General features: G+C 42.5%; 1 protein-coding gene across 3 annotated transcripts in view; it reads left to right on the forward strand.

Annotated features, from left to right (window-relative positions):
- The first annotated feature begins 20,779 nt into the window (after positions 1-20,779).
- The window catches only part of TTLL7 (tubulin tyrosine ligase like 7), a 115,270-nt gene continuing 110,161 nt past the window's right edge, over positions 20,780-25,888 (forward strand). For all 3 annotated transcript variants that reach the window (XM_084757295.1, XM_084757294.1, XM_084757296.1), the window contains exon 1: positions 20,780-21,000. The gene's annotated coding sequence lies outside the window, so the exon portion shown is untranslated. The remainder of the gene's footprint in view (positions 21,001-25,888) is intronic.

Consider the following 25,888-nt stretch of genomic DNA (forward strand, 5'->3'; position numbering starts at 1 on the left):
CAACAAAATTGATTAATATATTTTCCCTTGTTATTATAAAGTATAAAAATTGTAGAGTACTCACTTTTAGAGAATAGAAACCTAACCAAAAACTTGGGAAAACAGCATAGTAGTTTGTATTTCAGATGATAAAATATGAATAAATCTGAACGTTATGATTTTCTCCAGTGTAAAGTACATATGTAGTGTATGTGGGATATTTTGATTACAAATAGAAGAAACCACAACATCCTTAAAAGGCCATATTTTGAAAGAGCACTATATATAAGTTTCTCATTCTATAATTGTTGATAGAATAAAAACATGAATGGATCTGGCTTCTGTAGTTGCAGCTCTAACAGTCTCCTTTTGCTTTCTACATTTGGAAGAGCAGACAGATGACCAGCTGTGCAACACCATATAGGCCACGATTTAAAGATGGCCGCTAATGTTATTTTTATTTTTTATTTAAAAAAATAATTTATTCACATTGCATCCCAATTGTTATCCCCTTCCTCTTATCTTCCTGGTCCCACCCTCCCTCTTCCTTCCACTCCATTCCCCTCTCCCAGGCCTCAGACAAGGGGCCCTCCTCCCCGCTATCTGACCACAGCCTATCAGGTCTCATCAGGATAGCCTGCATCCCCTTCCTCTGCATGCCCACAAGGCTGCACTGCCAAGGGGTAGTGATCAAGTCGTGGGCACCAGAGGTCATGTCAGAGTGTTAGCCGAGTCCCCTCCCCTCCCCTCTACCCCCTCCCCCCCACGTGGAGAATGAGCTGTCACTGCCTACATCTGAACAGCACTCTAACTCCTCATAATCCCAAGATATATAATTTGATATTTTCTTGCTGAGAGATGATGGTAGAAACTATCTTGTTTCCTAAAATTTAGCCATTATGTTTCTGTAACAGCAGACATGTTTGTATACGCAGTAAACTCACAATAATTCATAACATAAAGTGGCCTTGTAGCTGCATTTTTTTTTTCAGGCAAGGTTCACTGGTGTTGTGTGGCTGAGGCTACGTGCAGGGCAAAGTGAGGCTCATGTGTTTACAGCCAGGGCTGCAGTGAAGTTGCATCATGTAACACAAATAAGCATTTCCAGACACACATTAGGTTTATTATGGTTTTGGTTTTGAATTAATTTTTGCGGTTGCAACTTCATAAACATTTTATTGTTGCCAAATTTTCACCCCCATCTCCACTCAATTATGTGAATCTACATGAGGTCACAACCACAGTTTAAGATGCTGAAATTAAAAAAAAACAAAAAACAAAAGAAAACAAAACAACAATATCACCTAGAAGCATACTTAGGTATGCTATCAATAAAACTTCAAAGTACAGATTTTCAGCCAGACAGAAGGCTCAGTGGATAAGAACACTTGCTGCTCTTGCAGAGGACCTGGGTTTGGGTCCCTTCACTCACATGGTGGCTCGCAGCTTTCTGTAATTCCAAGTCCTTCGAGACTGCCCCCTTCTGGCATCTGTAGGAGGCACATGGTACACGTGTGTGTGCAACAAAGCCACTCAAATACATAAAAGTTAAAAACAAAATAAATATTTAAATAAAGCACAGATCCAAGAGTCATATCTAGCTTTCTAGCTCCCAGAAGTAGTAGAAACTGATAAATAGAGAAAGCGAAGAGAAACGTGTGGCTGTGGAGGACGGACCCAGAGCTGGTGTGCTGCAGACAGGGCCGGCCAGCTCAGGCTCAGTCCTTTGAGGCAATGCACACTTTATACATCAGGTACCCTCACATCCCTCGTTCCTACAATAGGATAAATTAACGTGTGAATTACTACCTCAAAACACCTGACAAAAAGCAAGTTAGGGAAGGAAGAAGGAAGGGCCTTATTTTGGCTCACAATTTAAAGGCACAGTCGGTCATTGCAGGGAGTCGTGGAGGGACCTCCTGGTAGCTGATCGGTTTGCAGCCACAGGCAGAAGGCAGAGTGATGAGTGCTCAGCTTGCACTGTTCTCCTTTTCATCTGGTACAGGATCCTAGCCTGGAGGATGGAACCGTGAGAATGGCCCACATAGGCTCATAGAGTTGAATGCTTAGTCCCTAGTTGGTAAGAACAGTTTTAGGGGAAGATTAGCAGTAAAGCCTTGTTGGAGGAGGTGTACCCCTAGGGCGTGGGCTTTGAGGTTTCAAAACTCCATGCCAGGCCCAGCCTCTCTCTCCACCTCCAATTAAGGATCAGGGTTAAATTCTACGTTACTAGCTCAGTGCCATGCCCACCTCTCTGCTGCCATGTTTCCTGCCAGGAAGTTCATGGACTCACCCTCTGAAACTGTGAGCAAGCCCCCAAATTGATTTTTTAAAGTTACCTCGATCATGGTGTCTCTTCACAATAATAGAAAACTATCTGAGGCTACCCACAGTTAAGTTGCACCTTCCCAGTTTAGTTGACCTTATCTAGGTAATTTCTCACAAGAATGCCCAGAGCCCTTGTCTTCTAACTAATTCTAGGTCCTGTTAATTTGACCATATTAGCTAACATAATTAGTATATACTTTATGGAATCACTGCTAAGATAAAATAGCATCAAACATGCAAAATACCAAGTATTGCATATGTGGCAAAAAAAAAATTAAATTGTGCTATTCACTTCTTGCCAGCAGTATTCCTATAGTTTCCTTTTAAATAGGGTTCAATTAGAGCATAAAAATTACTGTGATATATAAAGTAAGGGTTTTAATAAAGGATTATACCTCCCCTAACTAGAAGCTGGCCTAGAATTTTCTGTCAAACTAAAGAGCCTTGCATTTGTTATCTGAGCTGTCCATGGTTAGAGACCTGGCTGACAACTGGAGAAAACTAGGAAAAATTAAAGCTTCCAAGGACAGTTAAATTATTCTGCTGACAAGATCTGGATGAGGTGGAAAAGCTATGGTCCCAGAAATATGCCCTATCACCACAGTTACCTGGGAAATCAGGGGCAAAGGTACTATAAAAGATTCATGGTGAGCAAGGGAAGAATACAGGATGCAATATTAGTCCCTCAGAAGATGCACATAAAGAATTTAATAATTAAAAAGTCAATGTCTATATATAAAAAGTCCCTGAAAGAAGGAACAGGGAAAGTGCAGAAGGAGCAACTAGGAAAGCACTTGAAAAGGGACCAGGATTTAGCTTACTGAATTATCAATTAGCAAATGGCTTCCATTCGGTGGAACATTTAACATCTTGTGCACTTCTAACCTTATGCTTTTGTGGGCTGGGCAACACCCACCTAAAGAGGGATAGCTCAGTTGTGTGGTAGTGGAATGGCGTATGGTTGAACACCAGTTTCTACCAAGGCCATCAATGTAGAGGTCTATCTTAATCCTTTATCCCACTTATGCTCTAAAAGTTTCCCAAGATTGGATATTCATTGCCATTTTCCACACTCTAGCATGGTAGTGTCTTACTGATACGGGCAAGGTTGTAGCTTCTCCTTGCTCTCAGTGTCCAGTCAGCATAATGCTGTCAGCATGTTGATGCAGGATCCTGAGGAAGTGAAAGGCTCTCAGGGTTCCTGCAAACATGTTATCTACCAGGATGAAGAGTTAATGTCTCCTAGGGCCATTCGATGATGATGATGGTGTATGCTGGCCTCGCTGTTTAAAGCAAGCTGCTTGTTCTGAGTATGATTAGCAGGACAGGAATAAAAGGAATTTTCTGGATCAATCATTGCCTCTCGGGTACCATGAAGATGTGGTGATCTCGTCAAGCTATGCAACTACTTTTGGTAGCAATGAATCAGCTTGTGACAGTGCCATGCATTTTCTGCAGCACCCAACAGATGGTGGAATGCCTGGTGTGACAGACCTCCCTTCATCCTTTAATTTCTTGCTATTAGCAGTAATCTCTCCTATTTGTTCCAAGGACACGAAAGTGCTTGCTGTTCCATAGAGTATTCTTATATAGTTTCAAGGGTGTTTTATGTTAAACTAGGACTCTAGGTGTAGTTGAGAGGCATTGAAGAGCTAATGAACACTTTCAGCCTGGCAAAGACAGGATCAGATGTGTGTTGCTGAAACAGGATGACTCGGATGATAACTTGGAGGATGGATTTGAGGCATTTTAGGTATTCACTAGAAATAAGAGTAACATTGGGGCTGAAGAGATGGCTCAGTGGACAAAGAGTTTGCTGTGTGAGTGCTGGATTACATCCCCAGAATCCACATAAACAGCTGAGTGAGTATAGTGAACCTCCTGAAATCCCAGAGCTCGTAAGGAAGAGACAAGGCGTCTTTGGGGAAAGTTATATAGCTAGACAAGCTAAGTCCCAATCTACTGGTTCATCAAACACATTTTTACCTTACTGCAAAAAAAAAAAATGGAGCCTGATTAAGGAAGTCACTGGATGCCAAACTCTGGCCTCCACATTTATGCACACACATGTGCATGTATGCACACCTGTAGACACACATGTGCGATCACACATACATACACATGGAAATAAAAGGAAGATGTATGAGTAATATTATCGAGAAGCATGAGATTCTTATGCTGGGCCAGGAACATAGAGCTCAGGAAGCAAGGACAAGAAAAACAGCTGTAAAGATGGGCAGGCTGAGACTTAGCAGCTGATGCACCGAAAGGGCTGAACGGGCAGAAGCTCGCAGGTGATTGCCATCTTTGGGACTTGGATCAGATGGGGGAGACCTAATAGAATATTTTAAAAACGCACACTGAATTTATTCCTGGTCGCTCCTTCTTGTATATCTGGCCATGGACAAGTTAATTTACTTCCTGGATCCTCCATCTCACATCTGTAAAACTGAGCTGGTCATAGCACATCGATCACTGATGGGCACTGCCACCAGGGGCAGGCTTTCAAACTCACTTAAAGCACTTCAGAGAGCTGGGGAATACATTAAAGATGGACCCGTCTGCACTTTTATTTTATTTATTTATTTATTTATTTATTTATTTATTTATTTTGATCTTTTGAGACAGGGTTTCTCTGTGTAGCCTTGGCTGTCCTGGACTCGCTCTGTAGACCAGGCTGGCCTCAAACTCACAGCGATCCGCCTGCCTCTGCCTCCCGAGTGCTGGGATTAAAGGTGTGCGCCACCATGCCTAGCACTTTTACTCATGCTTCTGAAATAGTAGCTGGATGGGAGAGAATGTAGACATCTTGTTTTTGTTGTTTGGTTGTTTGGTTAGTTTGGCTTTTGGGGAATCTTCTGTACATTTTCTCCCATGGTGCTGACTAGTTTTATGTCCACTAGACATACCCTATTGTCCCCTGAGGCAACTTCAGTTGAGAAACTGTCTCCACAAGATCACGCTGCAAGCACACTTGTAGGACATTTTGTTAGTGATTGATAGGGGAGGGCCCAGACCGTTGTGGGTGGTGCCACCCCTGGGCTGGTGGCCCTAGGTTCTAACGGAAAGCAGGCTGAGTATGGCATGGGGAGCAAGCCAGTAAGCTGAGCCTTTCCATGGCCTCGGCATCAGCTCCTGTCTCTAGGTTCCTGCCCTATTTGAGTCCCTGACCTGACTTCTTTTAATGATGAACGTGGAAGTGTAAACCAAATAAACTGTGCCTCTCAAGTTGCTTTTGGTCATGGGGTTTCATCACAGCAATAGAAACTCCAGCCGGGACAGCCATTTAGCAGTAGATCAGTTCTGCTTTCTTCACACATGTTTATCCCTTGTGCCCTTTCTACTCCCTTTAGTTTAATTTCATGTTAGTTTAATCTAAATTTATCTTCTTGTGTGTTTGTATGGTAGTCATAAATTTATATGGACATATCTGTGTGTATAGAGTATGGTAGTCATACATGTATATTTACATATTTGTGTGTATAGAGTATGGTAGTCATACATATATATGTACATATCTGTGTGTATAGAGTATGGTAGTCATACATGTATATGTACATATCTGTGTGAATAGAGTATGGTAGTCATACATGTATATTTACACATCTGTGTGTATAGAGTATGGTAGTCATACATATATATTTATATATCTGTGTGTATAGAGTATGGTAGTCATACATGTATATTTACATATCTGTGTGTATAGAGTATGGTAGTCATATATATATATTTACATATCTGTGTGTATAGAGTATGGTAGTCATACATATATATTTACATATCTGTGTGTATAGAGTATGGTAGTCATGCATGAATATGTACATATCTGTGTGTATAGAGGTCATAATGGCTAGCGTCTTTTTCAATCATTTTCTGCCCTAGTTTTTAAGATGAAGTCTCTCACTGAACCTGGCGCTCACTGGACTGGCTAGGTTGGCTGGCAGATGAGCTGTGGGGATCTTCCTGTCGCTTCCCCAGTACTGAGATCACACATGTGTGGTGGTGCCTGTATCTTTGATGTCATGCTTGTACAACCAGCGTGCAATAGACCCAGGAGTCTCCCTAGTACTTCCTTAGTTTTTCATAGCAACTAAAGTATCCTTAATTTTTAAAGTGTTATGTGTGTATGTGGTATGTGTGTGCATGTGTGTATGTGCGTGTGTGCATGCTCACAGGCATGGGTACATTGAATTTATTGGGTCTCTCCTTGAACCCAGAGCTCTCTGATTCTAGACAGACTAGAGAGCCAGCTTGCCTGAGATCCTTTGTCTCTGACCCCTGGATCCTGGGATGACTGGAAGCTGCCACACCTTCCTGACTTTTATGTGGTTGGTCAGGTTTACACAGCAAGGCAAGGGCTTTACTCACCAGCCATGTCTGCAGCACAAAGGTTTTACTTAATAGAAGACGTTAAAAATCTCCATGCAGCTACACAAACACATAAAACTTCTCTAGAAGGCATCAATCTGTGTTCTTTTCCAAAATTTAGAATTAACTTTCAAAGTTGGAAGACAGAGCAATGAGTTGTGTGTGTTGTTTGCGTACACACACGATACTCTGCATGCCTGAGTTTACCCATTTCTTCCTCACTGCCCTCCCACACACACAATATTCCTTTCTCATCAAGTGCACACATGCATTCTGTCATGTTCCTTCCCTCCTCCTTGATCGCCTCCCCCTCCCTCCCCCCCCCCGCACCCCCCACCCAGTCCCATCATCAGGAGTATCTCTGTCCTTCATGCCCAGCACCTGTACACATGTATAAAGATGAAGTCTAGATTCCACACAAGTAGCTTTCTGTCTTCCTGGGTCTGGCTTGTTTTGTTTAACATTATAACACCCAGTTCCATCAATTTTTCCTGAAAACATTATAATTTTATTCCTCTTTATGGTTGAATAAATTTCCATTGTGTATGGTATTTTCTTTATCTACTCATCTGTCTGGTTGAGTTTCTTGGCTGTTAAAGAAGGTAAGACACCTCATACCATGCCAGTCGACTGGAAAAAATTTTTAAAAATTAAAAGAGACAAAGGTTATGTTATGAAAGATGGCATCTAAAATGTACTTGCAATTAAATTTAAATAATGTGATCACAGAAACTATCACACTAGTACAACCTGCAAGTAATTCACAAATCCGACCCAAGTAATTTCACTTTTTTTTTGTTTGTTTGTTTTTTCCAAGACAGGGTTTCTCTGTGTAGCCTTGGCTGTCATGGAGTTGCTTTGTAGACCAGGCTGGCCTCGAACTCACAGTGATCCACCTGCCTCTTCCTGACATTTCTTTACTTGATGTTATTTGTCTAACTGCTTGCAAAAGTCTCTAGAATCTATTTTGATAAAATTGAGATGAGTCTAGTGTCTGAAAGGATATTAGATATTTTTCATTCAACTATGAATATGGAACAACTTCTTGACCCAGGACCACTAAATGCCACAGTGTTCTGAAGAAGTGACAACCACAGCAGGGTGTCTGAGGCCCCATCTGGATCAGCCTGCTTAACTAGCTGCCCCATAGTTTGTTTGTTTTTTCCGTTCATTACAGACATAAATCCTTGTAAACATATATTACCTTTTTCCTCATTTATCATTTCACCTTTTGAGAAATGTGTTTCGCAGTGAACGTAAAGGATTCCCTGGGATGTTAAAAGGCATACACTTCAGGCTATGTTTTCCTCTTTTCTTAGGATCCTGATGGCAGAGTTTTGTCTTGGTGTGAGTTCCAATGGGACTCTTCTTCTCTGTAAAAGTCTGGGGCACATCCTCTCACACCACACATCCTGGATATATAGGACGACACACATGCTATCGCATAATTCAGTGATGGTCACAAGGCAGTCAGTGCAAAGCAGAGAAAAAGAAATGTCCGTGTTTCTTTTTGTTGATTTTATCTGAACACTCACTCCCACTGTACATCTAGTGGTCTCTATACTGTCTTTTCATGCTCAGTAGACCTGTGTTTCAGTCCCCTCTACACCAGCTTTCTCCTCTGCGAAATGTGAGAGGCCAACGGCGCCCACCTCATAGGTTACAGGAGGAACAGAGCACACTTCAGCAACCTCATCCCTGGGGGCATGCATCTTTGGATCTACTCTAGTATTGGTCGATATCAGTTTCCCAGTTGCAATTGGTAATGTAGCCCTGACTTGCAACCGAAAATTTGCAAATGTAAGGTAATGGGAAATTTGTAAATTATTCAAACAAGATCTTCATGAAATGTTCCTAGACTTCTGGGTTTGTTTGTTTGTTTATATTTCTTTTCCACTAGAATGGAAGTATAAATCAGAAATAGGAAATGAACAAGGAAGGGAAGAAAAAATATGCAGGCTTAGGGAACTGCCAGCTATGTCCTAGATTTTGGTATGGTAAAGTTGAGTCTGTGGTCACTCAGGAGCCCTTCCAGCAGCTTTTAAACTTGAGTGACAGTCTTGGCATATACAACCTTATAATAAAATCATAATATGTCTAATTCCAGACAGTGATATAAATATTAGCTTACCAGTCAGGGAAAAGTTAAAACAGAATGACAAAAGTAAGCACAGGGCCTAGGAACATAGCTTAGGCAGGAAAGGGCTTGCCTTGAAAGCACAGAACTTGACTTCATTCCTTCAAACCCACATTAAAAGCAAAACAAAACAACAACAACAACAAAACCCTCAGCATGTTGGTACACAGTTATAGAAAGACAGACAGGAAGGTCCCTGGGGCTTGCTAAATAGCCAGCCTTATCTATTTGGCAAGTGGACACCTTGTCTCAAGTGAGAAACCTTGTCTCAAAGAAAGAGTAGATAGCATCTTGAGGACCTTTGTCAAGGATTCTCTCTCTCTCTCTCTCTCTCTCTCTCTCTCTCTCTCTCTCTCTCTCTCTCTCTCTCACACACACACACACACACACACACACACACACACACACACACACCCAATGAAGGACAGGGGACTACTTCTTTGGCCAAGCTACAACTAGATGCAAAAAAGGTGGGGAGAAGTGTTGGGATTTGTTTGTTTGTTTGGTATAACAAAATACTTGAGCCTGACTAAGGCTCAAGAAGATAAGAAAAGTGGTTGGTTTTTGTTGGGTTGTTTTCAGCTCACACTTCTGGGGATCCAGGGTGTGGTGGTGGACTCATAGTAGACACATGACTATAGCAGGCACATGTGTGGGATACAACAATCCTACAGCCAGACCGGAAACCAGAGAGTGACTCTTAAGTCAAGATGATTCTTATAATAACTTGATCTATGAGAATGAAGTTAGGATCTCATAGGAACTAATCCTTTCTGACCACAGCACCTCCGTTGGTGTTCTGACTTTCAATTGAACCTATCTTTTAGACTATAATCCCCACCATCTCCTATCACTGCCACACCAAGAACTAAAGTTCCAGAATCTGAGCCCTAGGGTGACAATTTTAATGCCATCCCTGTCAGCTCATCTTGGTCTCCTGGCTGCTTCACTGCCCCTGCAAGCTGGGTCCATTCCAGTGTGCAAAACACTGAGGTCTCTGCAGTCATTCTTCCTCCCTTCTTCAAGGTATGTGGCATCCTTGACAGCATACTGTTTCTTGCTCTTCTTCAGCCTCAGTGACCTAAAGCATTATCTTTAAGCCTGTCACTTATCAAATTCAACATGACATCATGCGTGATACTACATAGTACAGTACGGACAAGTGTGGGAAGAAATTTGATCCACTCCCTAATTAGTGTTATAATATCCCTTCTGTCGTGACAAGGTGGTTGCAACTACCACAGTGCCAAGTCCAAGATCTGAAAGGATTAGAAATTGGTGGCAATCACAGTGATTTCTATTCCTCAACATCTGCATCAGGAACAAAAGTGGGTAAATGGAATCTTTAAATTTGTGGCTATTTTGTTACTTTGTTGTTGTTGCTGTTGTTCTGGGCAATTGGCTTTTGAGATAGGTTCTCACTGTGTAGCTGAGGCTGGCCTGAAACTTTGATTGGACCAGGCTGGTTTCAAACTCACAGAGATATACTTACCTCTGCCTCCAAAGAGCTGGAATCAAAGGTGTGCACCACCACCTCGATTCTGTTAGCTTCTTCATGTCACAAGTGTGGTACTCTTCCAAAGGTCAAGTGGACGCAAGAGATTGTGTTAGTAACTGGAACCATGGCTAAGCTTTAAAAATTAGAAACAAATTTACGCAAATATTCAAAGACCCGAGTAACAAGGACTACTAAAATTAACTGTCTTATTAACCTCTCCTGAGAGAAGTGGACTCCATGTGGGAGATTTCTGACTAGCCATCTTTTTTTCTTGTGCCTATCCTCCAGTTTTAGGAAGACTGCACAATTAGACACAGTGGAGCAAAGGCAACACATGGTCCTGCATCAGTGGAGGGTGGCATGGTGCATGTCAGCATCCTCCATGTTGTCTAGAGATGTGACTGAAATCGATTTCAGTGTGTTGTGAGTTCCTTCTTTTATTCACTCAATATGTCTGCGTGTTTGTTTGGTATTTGTTATATGAGAAGCCCCATTATTTTAAAATTATAAACAAATAGGTACAATGTAAAGACTGCTCATAAATTATTTGTTTTATGTTTCACCACTCAGTTTTATTCTGGGATATTTAGGTAGTGACTATACAGAATGCTAATCTGCTTAGGTTTGGCAGTGAGCAATGAAAGAAATGTAGGGAATAGCACTAGGGAACCCAGCTGAACTTGCTGAAATTGCAAACTTATGAGCATCACCAAATGCTCCTTTCAGAAAATGAGATGCTGTTGCCTTTGGAAGAGAACAACTTTGCAGAACATGAAACAATTTCCCCTCTTGGTATAAATAGATGCATTCCAGTGATCGCTGCCTGTGTCCTGAGAATATTGTGGCATCTCTGGTCTCGGCAGCAACTTAGGCCAAAGGATAAGGTCAAAGGCTGTGTAGAATTATATCTCCCAGGATTATTTATTGTGAGTCAGCTTTTCAATCCTTGTACTTCTAAGAAAACTACCATTTTTGGAATCTGAGAGTGAGCCAAAAGGTTAGCAAGTTCAAATGCTGTTTACTTGGCAATGGGATGCTCTCCTTAAGAATCTGGCCTGTTAGTGAAATGCTTTTTGTCTGGGACACTTGGGTCCTCGAATATGATGGACCACACTGGCTTCACGTCTGCAAACAGGCAAGAGACTCAAGAAGTAAGAGAGAGAGGTGTGTAGAAAGAGCTAGCACAGAAAAACTTGAATAATAGAGTTGCTAGCTTTATATCTTGGGAAAGTTATCTAATATTTTGAAAACATTAGTTTTTCTACTTTTGTTTATATCAAAAGACTATCCTGCTCTCCATGTTGGTCAGAGACGCCCTACCCCCTTTTGCCACAGATAGTAGTTAATACAGAGACTCAAAAGTGGTCAAAGTGTTGAGAGTAATTGGCTGCTGAGTGTTCAGTCCTCTGCAGGGACATGTATATTATCCCCTCTGAGACTCAGGTGACATCATGGGATAGGTGGTGGAAGGAATACAAGCATGGAAGGCTGAGAAACACTTTGCTCGATATGGCCTGCCATTGCACTCACAGACTCACAGCAGCTGATGTAAGGTCTGTACAAGACGGGGCCTTTAGCTTTTCACTATGAATAGAGTTGGGGCTCATGGGGGGCCCTCTTTCCCCGGAGGAGCTAGTGTCAGGTAATGGATACTGAATGAGTCTGTTGTTTTCTTCAGTGGTCAAACCAATGATAAGTCACATAAGCCCCTGTAAATAACTCCTCCCCCTTACTTATGCAAGGAACCCTGATTAAACCCAGTAGAATACAGCAAAAAGCTGTGAAAACAGGGAGGAAATTTGTTTGAAAGAAGAAAAGCAGGAGGAGAGGGTTGACTTAGAGCAAAGATGGTGAACATGACCTAATTTATTATACACATTTTGAAATTGTCAAATAATATTTACCAAGTATCAGCTTTCCCAAATTAGGTGGATACGCAGGGAAATACTTTGTGCCTGTAATGTGCTTCCTGAGTATTTGACATTCAGTTTTGTAAAAGCCATTATTAGCATGTAAAAATGCTACAATAATCTATCAAACCTGTAACTTCTCTAAGGGATTATGGTTCAATTTCTTTAAATAAAAAACAGAGGTGGATTTGATATACCGAGTTGTTGTCATTAACACATTGCCTCGCTATAATTATCGTCTAGATATTTCAGTCTTATTCATAATTAGACTTGCAAATTACAATTAGAAGAGGAAGGTGCCAGTCACTAGGAATGGCAACCAGAAAGCCTTAAACTGTGTTCTTCTCAGTGTGCAGTGAGAGTCTAATTGAATAACAATGGCCATGTTCCCTTTTCACATCACATCTCTCTGGAGGCTATGCCAAGTGTCACACTTTGCACGAGAGGCTAATACATTTGTAGGCTGCAAAGTCCATCACAAAACTAGATTCTAATTCAATTGAGTGAAATTTGAAAGTGTGTGTGTGTGTGTGTGTGTGTGTGTGTGTGTGTGTGTGTGTGTGTGTGTGTGTGTGTTCATGTGTGTGGAGGTCAGGACCAACTTCTAGTGGTGTTCCTCAGATATTGTCTTCCACGGTTTTTGAGGCAGGGTCTCTCACTGACTGGGGACCTGTCAAATTTGAGAGGCTCCCTAGCAAGCAAGTTTCAGCGGTCCACCGTTTTCTACTTCCTCTGCTCTGGGATTATGAATGTATTCCACTTTGCCTGGCTTTTTAGTATGGGTTCTGGAGATGAAAGTAAGTCTTTGTGTTTGTAAGGCAAGCATGTTAGCAACTGAATCATCTCTTAAGGTTCAGTTTTATTTCTTCTTCTTCTTCTTCTTCTTCTTCTTCTTCTTCTTCTTCTTCTTCTTCTTCTTCTTCTTCTCTTCTTCCTCCTTCTCTTCCTCCTCCTCCTTTGTTTTTTTGAGACAGAGTTTCTTTGCATAACCTTAGCTATCGTGGAATCCCTTTGTAGACTAGGCTGGCCACAAAAATCACAGAGATCCTTTTGCCTTGCCTCCCCAAGTGCTAGGATTACAGGCATGTGCCACCATGCCCAACATCAGTTTTATTATTTTCAGTCTGCTTTGCTGTGACTTATTTTGAACGATTTCTACCCTCTATATAAAAGAGATGACTTTGTGGATCCTGAGCTAGATAAACCAGTTAATCCTTGGACGAGTCATAGACTCCTTATGGACTTCTGGAGAATGGCCATGTGTGATGTAATTAAATTTGTTTTTCCACACACTTCAAAGGCTGAGTGTAAAAATGGAGACACATAGGTACGAGTGGTCATATTTGTTTCTGAGGCTCCATGAGTTCCACTCAGCCTGTGCATAACTCGTTTCAGGGGACAGAGGCTGGGGCAGGGAAAGACTTGCTTGGCTCAGATGGTTGGTAAGCACACTGCATCCTCCACTGCTCGAGAGTCTAGGGAAGCAGTGTCCTGCCAGCCAGGATCTTGCTGATTCCAGGATTATTGATCCTGATGATAAAATCCTTACCTTAAAGTGGTCTTAAAACAAATGAGCAGAGATAACTCCCAAGTTAAACAATATGAACTGCTCATCTTTGTCACGGAAGTCCCAAATAGTACCATTTTGTTTCTTACTCAGTTTCCTATACAACAGCCCTTTTAGTACTTACTTGAGCCTCACCTTTCTAGGATTTGAACCCAGGATCTGGGCAGACAGACAGTGTTAGCAGTACACACCAAGCTGGGGTTGGAGTACGTTTAGTAGTAGATTGTAAGGTCCTGGGCTTTTAGCCTAAGCATAAAAAATAATAAAATAAAATAAAATAATATAATGATATATTCAAATTACATGTCTTTTGGGAGAATGACAGAGTTTTTACTGAGTCAGGCCGTGCCTAACTTTTTTTCCCTTACAATGGATTATTTTTGATCAAGAGAGTGCTCAGTTCCTCATTCAGATAGATTCTTGCCAGGCTTTGGTCTTCTAGATAAAGCCCAACCAGTCATCAAAGCTCGCATGGCCTGGACTGAGCCAGGTATCCTAGCTTTGTTGTCCTTTCTGGAGTATTTTTATAACATGAAACTACGTGTTAGGACATGCAGTGACAGTTACCACAGACAGCCTGGCTCTATGCAGGCACCAAAATGGATAGATGACTCAGATCTGATGTCTATTTTCCCAACACCAGCACTTTAGCATCAGGTAAAAACTCTAGACTCATAACCCAGTTCCCAGAAAAATGCAGGAAGGTGTTAATTGGCTGAGACTAACTCCTTGCCTGGCAGAGGGAGAGACTCAAATAAAAGCTTGCATTATAGAAGTCAATTCGGCCTAAGGGAGACTGAAATTGTGTTGATACAAATACAGCCCCTGCTTCATCCTATGACTGTTGGCCTCCAGCTCTGTTGGGAGCAAAGAAGAGGGAAACAAGCACAGCCCTTTCATTCCAGGCACAGTCAAAGAACAGCACCAGCTAGTTAGCCAGAACAGAAAGCAGCAGGCACTGGGACTGCTGGGCGGTTGGAGGTCTCTGGATTTCTGGACGGAAGACAATGTTGGCTCTGATCTCCTTGTCTCACAAGGCCATGGAAGAACTATGCAGGAAGCTAATCTTCCTGCTTCCAAGGATGTAAGAGTACATGGAGATCCCAGAGCAGGGGAGTTTCCTTCAGGACCTACCATGGGAAGTGGAGGCCGCTGGATCCAAGGCGTGTGCCCACACGTTTTGTGTTTTGCTTTGTTTTGTTAACTTGACACAAACCAGAGTCATCTTAAAGGATGAAACATCTCTTCTGTAAGATTTGCCTATAGGCAAGCCTGTGGGGGCTGCGTTTGATGAATGATTGATGTGGGTGTGTTGTGGGTAGTGCCATCCCTAGGCAGCTGGTCCAGGATTGTAGAAGGAAGCAGATTGGGTACCACAGGCAGAGCGAGCCTGTAAATCAGAGTTCCTCTATGGTCTTTGCTTTAGTTTCTGCCTCCAGGTTTCTGCTTTGATTTCCTGCCTTGGATTCCCCTGATGACACTCGTGACCCAAGAGAAATAGATGCTTTTGTCCTCAAGTTGCCTTTGGCCACAGTGATAGAAGCTCTGAGACACTCAATGAGCTGATATAGGAAAATGGCCCATCTACCAGCTCCGAGAACAGCCATTAGAACCAACCATTAGCAACGCTATAATGCTGCTGAGGGAGACAGAGACTATAAATAATTAAGAACAGCACCAGTGCATCTTTCTGAAATGGAAACATGGCTGCCCATGTCCAATTTCAGGAAAATAATTAAGGGAGAGCGTCTACACTGAAATGGGGACATGTGATCCAAGACCCATGTCTGATAAATATGTCAAAGCATAAATCAAAATAGCCAGCTAGCAAGACAAAGTCTACTGCTGACCTGGAACTCCCTGTGTAGGCCAGGCAGCTTCCTGGGGCTCTGTTGGAGGTACTCTTCCCCTTAGTGAACGTTCCTCATAATAACCTGTTCAACACTCAACACTGTAACATCAAAACACTGGAAAATTTGACATGTGAATTTAGGGAGAGATATATGTTCATATCATAGAACATTTTCATAGAGAACATTTCATTTCTTCAATAGGGCACATATATATATATATATATATATATATATATATATATATATCCTATCTCTATAAATTATTTATAAAAAATGCACACGATGAAAAAGAAATCTTTAACAAATTTACAGCTTTTACAGGTCATAGTCTCATCCTACTCCAACTGAAAATCAAGAAACACACAATGAAGTGAAATAATAAAGTTGAAAATGACAGAGTAATTCCAGAGATGTTGGGAAATTCACTACTTCTAGAACAAAGGAATGTAAACAAAAACAATAAAGCAGAGGTCATTTTTTCTTATCAAAATGTTTATAATATCACAATAGACATATAAGAAGCCAAAACATCTGAATTAGATCAATAGAAGACCAGAGAGTTGATTAGTCATATGCTGTTGGGAAAGCCTGTAGTCAGATGAAGTCAGTGTCAAAACCCCCAACTCACCACAGAAGATAATTCCAATGCTATTTACATTATTGTAGGCATTAGAAATAGGAGTGTTCCTCGGGTAATTTTATTAAGTGAGAATGGTAAAACTATAGACTATGGAAACAAAAGCAGCAATTGAAAAGGCAGATCTGTTACATTCCTAGCGCAGACACATGAAGAATATGTCAGAACTGTAACAGAGGAATGAGTATCCTGCACCAAAACAGGCTTTTGGAAAGGGACGAAGTGTGGTCCAGTTCAAGAAGTATGGTCCAGGTCAAGAAGTACAGTACAATCCAGTTCTGTATTGATTATCAGTAGATTGGGAAAGGGAATTTGACAGAGTGCACGCCTTTAATCCCAGCACTTGGGAGGCAGAGGCAGGCGGATCGCTGTGAGTTCGAGGCCAGCCTGGTCTACAAAGCGAGTCCAGGACAGCCAAGGCTACACAGAGAAACCCTGCCTCAAAAACAAAACAAAACAAAACAAAAACAAAAAACAAAAAACAAAAAACAAGTTATCAGTGTGAAAGGAAATACCAAGCAAAATAGGAACAGGAGAAAATGTACACAGTTAAGGAAGGCGCACCAGTCATGTTAAAACTTTTACTCAGAGTCAGGAATCATACAAACATCGCCATAATTGCTTACGCTGGCATTTCTAGCCACAAAAAAGACAGAGAGGGATACATAACAACAACAACAACAACAAAAAGAGACAAAGTTGCTGATTCTGGATATTTGCCTCTTTCTTTGAAAGTTCTTTTGAAGCTTCCATGATCAAATGAGATATTTGGTTGCATTGGATAAACACAATATGAACTGCAGAGAACATTCCCCCCGCCCCCTCCCCATCTCCCTTCCCCACCAGGGTCTACCCAGGAAACAGCACTTAGGGATATGGGAAGCTCATCCCATTTAGAAGATAGGTACTGTATGTAACATTATTCGGTGGATTTGGTAGAAAAGTACAGGACACATTGTATGAAAGCATAAAAACCTATCGTCTTCTAGGTCAGAAATGACATTGCTATAAACATGTCAGTTCTCCACAAATTATACACAAAGAAGATGCAGTTTTAAGCATTATTTTCCATTTACAGAAAGCAGCATAGAGTTGGTAAGATGGTTAAATGGGTAAAGGCGCTTGCTTTTGAAGCCAGCTGACCTAACTTTGATACCCAGGACCACATGCTAGAAGGAGCTGACCTCCACATGGGTTCACTTTTATGCATATATAAATAACTACAATAAAAAGTGTTGAAAAGAACACTGAAGCTGTTCTGGGCACAGTAGGCACATTTCTACACAATGACTAAGAAATTTTATGTATAGTAGGCTTAAAATAACTATTTCTAGTTCCCTGCCCAGTTAACAGTTGGGTTTAAGGAATTAAGCCCAGAACACTGGAAAGAGGGACTGAGGGGGAAGGGGGGAAGGGAACAGAGACAGGGAGGGGAAGATCGGGGTGGGAGGGAAGGGGAGGAAGGAAGAGAGAGAGAGAGAGAGAGACAGAGAGACAGAGAGAGAGAGAGAGAGAGAGAGAGAGAGAGAGAGAGAGAGAGAGACAGAGAGAGAGAGAGAGGTCTCTCCATTGCTCTTGTTTGCACAGTTTGGTCAAGCTGCTTTCGAACTACCATCAACTATGGAGCATCATAAAATACAGGTTACGACCTGAGCTCCTGAAACAAATTAGACAACCCTTTTAGGAACCACTGGCTACATGAATGCTTCCATGACCATTCATTTCAGATCCTGGAACATAAACAGTGTTTCCTTTGAGAGGGTTATCATCTAACCCTCATATGTGAGAAATGACTCATTTCCTTTAGAAATTAGCAGTGAAAAATAGATGTAAAACTAAGTATAGATGGGCATATTCGTGTAAATCTCTATCCCCAGCACTTGGTAGGCTGTCTGGATTCACAGCAAGACTGTGTCAAGAAACCAAAATAAATATGTAAGTATGAACTAGATTTCCTCCTGCGGACAGGCATGGCTTGCTTCCTGTGCTGTGGCAGTCTACCACAATGGCATTTGGAGGGTGATGCCATGCATTGGCTCAAGTTTGAACACAGCTCTGCTCCTTCTAGCTTTGCCATTTTATCTTGTGGTTTCCTCATCTGTAGGAGGGAAAAGGTAAGAATATTTATCTCAGAAATACTAGTCATTTAGGAAGAGCCAGCTCAAGGCAAACCAGAGGCTACACCGTTGACATCCTCAGCAAGAGTATGTGGGATGACGCAAATATCTGCCTAATCTGACATGTATTAGAAACCCAACGAAGATGCTCTAACCAGCCTTCAACACCACCTGGCTTACTACATTATAATTTCTTCAAAGGCAACAAGTGCTATTTTCATCTTTCTTGGCATCATCTCAGGACAATACTTTTCAGTATTCCCAGGTCACGCCTGTTTGTGAAGACAAACGAATTTGCCTTAATAACCAGCATGTAAGTAAAGTTTAAAAACCACATTGGATAATTAACTATCCTTCCCTAGGCTTCATGCACCTTAGAAAATATTTTCTCTCCCCATTTCTGACCTGTCTTTTGTCATGAGGCTTAGAGAAGTAGTTCACAGACCCAGACCCTCCTATACTCATTTTGGAAAATGAGTTTTCCTTTATGGCCATAGTATGTCTTTTAGGGTCTTGATATATAGGCTGTATCCTTTCTTTTGATATCTGGTTCTACCATTAGCCATCTCTTTAACTCTTGTCTGTTCCCATTGTTGCTACCTTAAAAGGGAAACGGTTGCATGTGGAAAGAGCTGTGCATATCAGAGGCGGAGGCTATGTGCCCCGTGGTGAAGTAGTTGGCTTCTTTAGGGACCCAGCAATCTGGGCTCCCCAGCAACTTGAGGCTCTGGGGATATCTGTGCTTCTGCTGACGTGTGGACATTAACATCACTTTACCTTCTCACAATAGCACAGCATACAGAAAGCAAGGGCTTCTGCTCCTGATGTCTGCAAATGCTTTCTTGAGATTCAGAATCGACAGTGACTCTTACTGATGGAATGGTGACCTGAAGTTTAAATGTAGTGGGAGGTATAGGCATAGAAGAAATTATGGAGTAAGACTGAGCAGCTAACAGGCAGTGGCAATGCCTCACTCTTACAGAAAGCTTCACCAAGCGTCTGATACTGATGCCCTAGCTACTTCTGGGAAAAGTCCATGCTCTCCTTTCTGGTCCTCTTTCTACCTAAGGGTGATGTCCATCTTAGATACCTAAACGGTATCTTAGATTCTCCATCATAAAATCCAGTTTTTACAAACATCAAGCTCACACCCACATCCCAGTGAGAGGTATTTAAGCTTTACTGTGTATCTTTCCCCAGAGAATTAAGCTCAGATGTCATTGTCTGTCTGCCCAGTTGACTTGAGTCCAGCCTTTAAAAACCATTTAAAGCCCCATGTACAATCCAGGAGCATTCCCACTGATCTCAACAAAGTAAGGAGGGCAGCAAGTGAAGGCTAGAATGGAAAAGGCTTTCACTGTAATGTTCATTGTAAACGCTCCATCTATGTTGGCTTATTTAAGAGGACAACACTTTAGTCCAGAAACAGACTTTAAGTTGTGAAAATTCATTTTATTTGGGGCACACTGAGTACCCCACCTTAATCACACTTTATAGCAACTGCCAATTTCCTTATAGATGGAGACCTATACAGTTGTGTGGTCTTAGCCATTGTCTTCCGGGAACATGTGTGAGTCTGGCTGGGACAGGGGCAGGAAGCTCTGACGTCAAGGAAATGTGTATGAACTTTTTCCCAGTCCTGTGATGTTCATTTGATGTAAAATCACGACTATTTCCCAGTTACCAACACAGTAACCTCTGAAATCATGAACAAGAAACTCCAGATTTCTTCTGGAATCTTCCCTAGATCTGTTCAAAGAGTCCATCCCTTCAACCTACATTTCCCGACTTCTGTGATGAGAATTTGGTAGCCGGCTCAACAGACTTAACCATCTCAGTCTTAGAAACCACTTTAGAGGGCGTTCACTAGATCTTATAGTCTAACTTTCAAGTTGGCTTTTGGTAACTTAGCTAAAAAGATGCTTAGGTAAGAGACCAGAAGAGCCCTTTTCTGAGATTCCAGGTGACATGTGAATTGGGGTCCTGGTGGTCTAGGTCAGAAGGTGAAGAGGGAGGTGGCCCAGATAGGTGTCAAGCCAGCTTCCCTAGCATCCTCTTGGGAGGGGACACCACCCAGGAGCTCGCTCGCGTTCGCTCAGCGCTCAGCGTTGCTAGGTCCTCTGTTAGAGGCGTTCTGAACGCTCCCTGAGCTGGACCAACGTTAAGGCGGGGTGAGGGGTGCCCCGGAAAGCTCAGCTCATTCTTCTGTACACTTGAAGGAGAAGTCACGGGTCCAGGATGTCCCTAGTTCTCCGGACATGCAGCGGCCAGAGGTCCTTCCTACTCCTTGGTCCCTCTTGCCCCTCGCCACCCCTCCCGGGGCTCTGGCGCTCCAGCCTCCCTGCAGGACGCGCACCCCTGGGCGCAGCAGGCAAATGGTCTGGCCCGTTGGTAGCCGCCACCTCTTGGGCACGACAGCTGCTCCAGCTGCTCCTAGTCTGGGCGAGCTTCGGACCTCTGAGCCTTCGCTGCCCCAGTCGGTGGGCGAGCTGAGGGGATCCCACGGCCACCCGCGCGGGGCCGACTGGGCAGCCGCCAGCCGCTGGCAGGAAGTGTGGGTCACCGAGGGACCAGCTACTGGAGCCACCCAGAGAGGTGTCGCAGCCGTGAGTACTTGCCCTTGCCCCCGCACGCACCTCCCCTCCATACCCCGGGTCGCGGGCAACCATTGCCTCCAACCCCTGTCCTGGACACATGCCCCGGTGAAAGCTGAGAGAGGCTGGCGGCTGATGCCAGCCTCGTGATTCAGCATCGTTGGCTTCCAGAGGTTTGGGCAGAAGGGGGAGGGGACTGGACCGGGTTATTTGTGGGGTCACACCTCAGTTTCTAGACCCGCACTGGCAGAGTGAAGAGGGCAGCATTCTGAGTCCCCCGCTGCTGCGTTGTTCTATCACAGTATTCTGTCCGCACCCCTGGTGTCAGTCTCCTTGAGCAGAGCATGCTGTGCATTCTTGAAAGTGTGTCAGTGAGATGTCTTTTCCCCCCTACATATCTCTTTCCTCTGCCTCTCATTTCACTATACATCCACTTTATTATACCAAAATATCCCCCAAACTGTGAAACGTTTTTTGTAGAAACTGTCTTATATTCAGCATGGGTTTGAAAGATTCATATTAAAAGAAAAGATGTATAGGAATTATGAATAATACCATCATATTTAGGCACTGTGTGTGTGTGTGTGTGTGTGTGTGTGTGTGTGTGTGTGTATGCGTGCATTTGAGTTATCACATCAACTCAGAGCCAGTTGTGGAAAGTGAGGGACAGGGGTCTTAAATTACAATCTCAAATCACATAACAAGAATTTGAATCCCGGTCTCTCACTCCAAAATCCACGGGTCATCTATTGTATCAGGCAGCATTGGGTCAACGCATGTGTTATCAGATGTTAAATATAACATTAATTTTCACAGGAGTAATCTCAAACACTAGCAACAGTGACCTGTAAACTTTCTGTACATTGCCCCACACAATCAGAGTGGTCATGTGTGAAAACATCCATTTCCTTAGCATCTAGCAGAAGGTAGATTTGGACAACAGTTTATGAGAGAGCTGGGTCTAACCAGAGATGCCCAACCAGGTTTCGGGTGGTGATATATGCCTGATGCTCAAGTCTTGAGAGAATCAATTAGCATCACAGTAAGAAACCTGGGGATTGCTATTTAATCTTTGGGTAACACTAGGAGGAAGAACAGTTTTCTAGTTTATGGGATGTGAGACTGAAGCATGCACAGTAGAGGGTTAGATAAACCCAGGCTCACGTAATGCTATTTGAGCTGTCACAGCTTTCCGACTCGGCAAGGCAAGTGATATTTTATAGGCTAAGGAGCTAAAACAGAGAGAAGGTCCAAGACCATCCAGTTAGTGGTAGAATACGAGCAAGCACTTAGTCGTGAGTGCTGCTTCGCTTATTAAGGATATATGTACGTGCTGTAGTAAGAGGGAGGTGTGAACAGTGGGCATCGGTTTCATAACTGATGCCCTGCCCTTCGGAGTCAACAGTCACAGTGACCTTGTCTGCTCCTTTTGCAAAAATAATGGGCACTCTGTCTCCTCTGGCGGGTCCCTGGATTGCTTTCATTTATGATTTATGGATTTTCTCTTAAGATATGCAACTCCTCTTGATGTCTTGAGTCTTGGGTGTCAGGTTGCTAATGTACAGATGGTGTTTATTTCTAAGTCCTGGCAGAATATTTGATGGCACACAGGAGCATAGCCATTATGTCTATCACTGCTAAAGCACCGGACCTTTTGATTTGCATAGTTGTTGTTGTTGTTGTTGTTGTTGTGTTGTTGTTGTTGTTGTTGGTCAACAGGGATATTGATAGACCAAAGACTACTGCCTGAGTAAGGACACGGCACAAAGGAAAAAAAAATTAAATTTGTTGTTCAGAAAAAAAAAACTGCAGGAGAAGCAGGGTCCTATGTATTATGGCCTTAAGTTGATTATTATAAGGTCATTTCATTTGTTATTTATATTCTAAACCCTGGTGAGGCATATTGCAACCCCATCTGTTACAGCCCAAGAGGAACCTGAGAATTGATATGAATGAATAAGCAGAAAGAGACTATTACTGCTCTAAAAGCAAAAAATGGAAAGCGCGTGTCTTAGCCTCGATGTCACAGGCAGCAGTTTAAAACAGCATGCTTCATTTAGATAGCATCGCCGAAGGCACGGATATTCCACCAGCCTGGCTGAAGACACAACTCTACTTCCTGTCTGCCTCTGTATGTGTCTGAGCAGTAACTGCTGAACGGTGTCCAAATTTCCAATTTCAGGGCACTCCAAGTCTAGCTGAGAGGTGTTTACTTAGTCAGAAATAACGAACAGAATGACATAAGTGGGCTCAATACCAGCAGGTGATGCAACTGTAGGTACCAAAGCAATACCTGAAAAGTGTGAACTATCGGAAGCTGGGCGGCTGGCCAGAGGGTCAGGGATGTCTTCAAGCACAGAAGTGAATAAGGTGACTATCTGAAGCTTGGGCTGATTTCCGTAGGTAGAGAAACAGGGTCAGCTGAGCCGGGCTGGGCTCTGGTCTATGAAGAACTTTGAACATCAAACATGAGATCTGTTTCTGAGGTGGTAACCACAGATAACTACTAGAGATATTTTTAATCAGAGTGAGTTTTTAATCTCTCCTGCTTATCATTTTTCCTTTGCCTCCATACTCTTGCAGAAAAATGGATTTTTTTTTGGACACTGAAAGAATTATCAGTTAAATGCAGAAAAAAAATTCTGTGAAAATAAAAAATTTTCCCTTCTAAAGAGATTCACTCTCTGAAATTTTATGCACTGTACAATTGTGAACAAATTGAAAAGTATAAAAATATAAATAGAGTACTCTTACCAAGTAAAGATAACCGTTGATAGCATTATTCATGTTTGTTTTTCGTCATGATATGTTAATTATGACTATATTTTTATACCCTTAATTCTCTGACACTAGTTTTCACCCAAATTATAAGTGAGAACTAAATATTTTAAATGCTTGCATAACTTTCCATGAGGTAGACAGACACACTTAAATTTTCTAACCATGCCCCATCGCCAGTATATTATTGATACTCATGATACTGTGATGGACATTTTAGTGCGTAAACTTTTTTTATTTTGAAGATTAATTCCGTAGGCTAACATCTGTGGGGAAAGGCTATGAACCCGTCGAATTAGACTATTTCAACAAGTTTTGAATTTCTGCTAACATTTATGCGTTCAATTTAGGTCTTTACATATTGGGTGTACAATAGCTGTGTATTAACCACACAAGGCCACGTTTGTGGTTTCTCAGATCACACTGTTTCAGGCAGCTCCGCTTTCCTTCGGGACAATTTGCTAGCTCCTAAGAACTGAGAGAAAGGTGGACATTTAGGACTAGAGAAGAAAGAAAACATAACTAAAGTCAGAGAACAGGTTTGGTGAGAGTAAGTGGGAGTGTCTGGCCCGAGAAGAGGCACGTGTGATGGAGGATCTTCCGCTCCCAGGGTTGTGTTTGTGGACAGCCTTGCAATCTTGCCCCTGGCAGAAACCGTGTCCCAAATTAGACTCCATCAAACTTTATCTTCTCTTCTCCTGTGTCAGGTTCCCAGGCCCTCAGCTTGGTACCTAGCAATGCGGGACACAGACTGGAGCTCTCTGTCTGGGACTCCTCCCACACCCCCGTTCTTAGCAGAAGCCTCTAGTTCAAAGTACCAGAGTATATAGGCAGCACATTTGATGGGCTTTGAAGACTCCTGTTTACTCTCTGGTGTACATTTGTCAGAGATGGTCTTTGAGCAGAATGGCGGCCAGGAGATGTATAGCACTCTTAGTGTCACCTCCCAGCTCTTAGATTCTTACCTCATCTTCTCACCAGAGGAAAAATAAATCCCTTGCCTCAGTTTCCCATATGTGTTGCTAAGCTGCATAACATTCCCTTCCTATTAGGAGTAAGACAGGAGTCCAGTGTTGAAAAGGTACTTGACCTGGGCTCTGGACTTATTCCCCAGAGTTCTCCATTGGGCCTCCCTTGGGATCTACCTCCATCCTTCTTGCTTGGGTCATGAGACTGGGGCTCCACTGAGGTGGTTTGCTGTGAAGTGTCTCTGGGTGCTAGTGGAAGGGGAGCAGGTGATGTGACTGTACTGGAGGCCGCCATTAGGGGCTGAAGCTCCTTCTAATGCACGTTGGCCTTGAAGCAATGAAAACTAAAGCATTGCATTGCAATCCACAAAGAAACCTGACCGTCGTCCTTTTAGTTCCCAAGAGATGACTCTGGATGGAAGCTGGGCTTTCAAGGCCCTGAGTATGTTAAGCTGAGTTTGCTTTATGCTTGCTTGGAGCCTATTATCAAAAGGTTTGCTTAAGTTCTTAGGAGCTTGCAAGTCCACTCCCATTTGTCAAAAGTAGAGTGGACTTAGCAGTCCCTCTGGAGCTAAAAGTGGAAAGTTTAAATAAGTTTTTTAACTACTCCTTCCCTCTTTGCCTTTATTTCCCATTTGACATTTAGCTCTGACTACATGACTGCCCTTAGTGTATCCCATAGCGACAAAGCTAAAGCAACCATACATTAACTTCCCCCTTTCCTTCCCAAATCTTTTCCTTGAAAACACCTGGTTGATTTTTTAAAAAATAGAATTCAATGGTCAAGAGCCCAGTGGGTGATCCAAAGTTCTCTGAAATTGCTTTGCTTTCTTGCCCTCCACTGAAATTAGTATTTTTGATATGCAAAACCACCCATGTTGGCTGCTGTTTCTAAGTTGTTGGGACACCTGAACTCCCAAATCTGTGTTATTTTTGTCCCTCTGCTTAGCCATGTGAAATGGAACATTATATTTGACAAAGGACTATTTTTGAACATTTCTAGCTCTCTCACCCACTGCTTTGTGAAGTGTGAACAAGTAGCACAGCTAATGTGACAAGATGAAAATAGCCTGGTTTCTATTTAAAATTTACTTTTATGTTAAAAGTTTCTCCCTTCCCCATTGATGTTTGGTCAGTGAAGCTGTGTACCCTGC

Source organism: Acomys minous, assembly GCF_964271855.1.
Source record: "Acomys minous genome assembly, chromosome: 14".
Lineage (NCBI taxonomy): Eukaryota > Metazoa > Chordata > Mammalia > Rodentia > Muridae > Acomys > Acomys minous.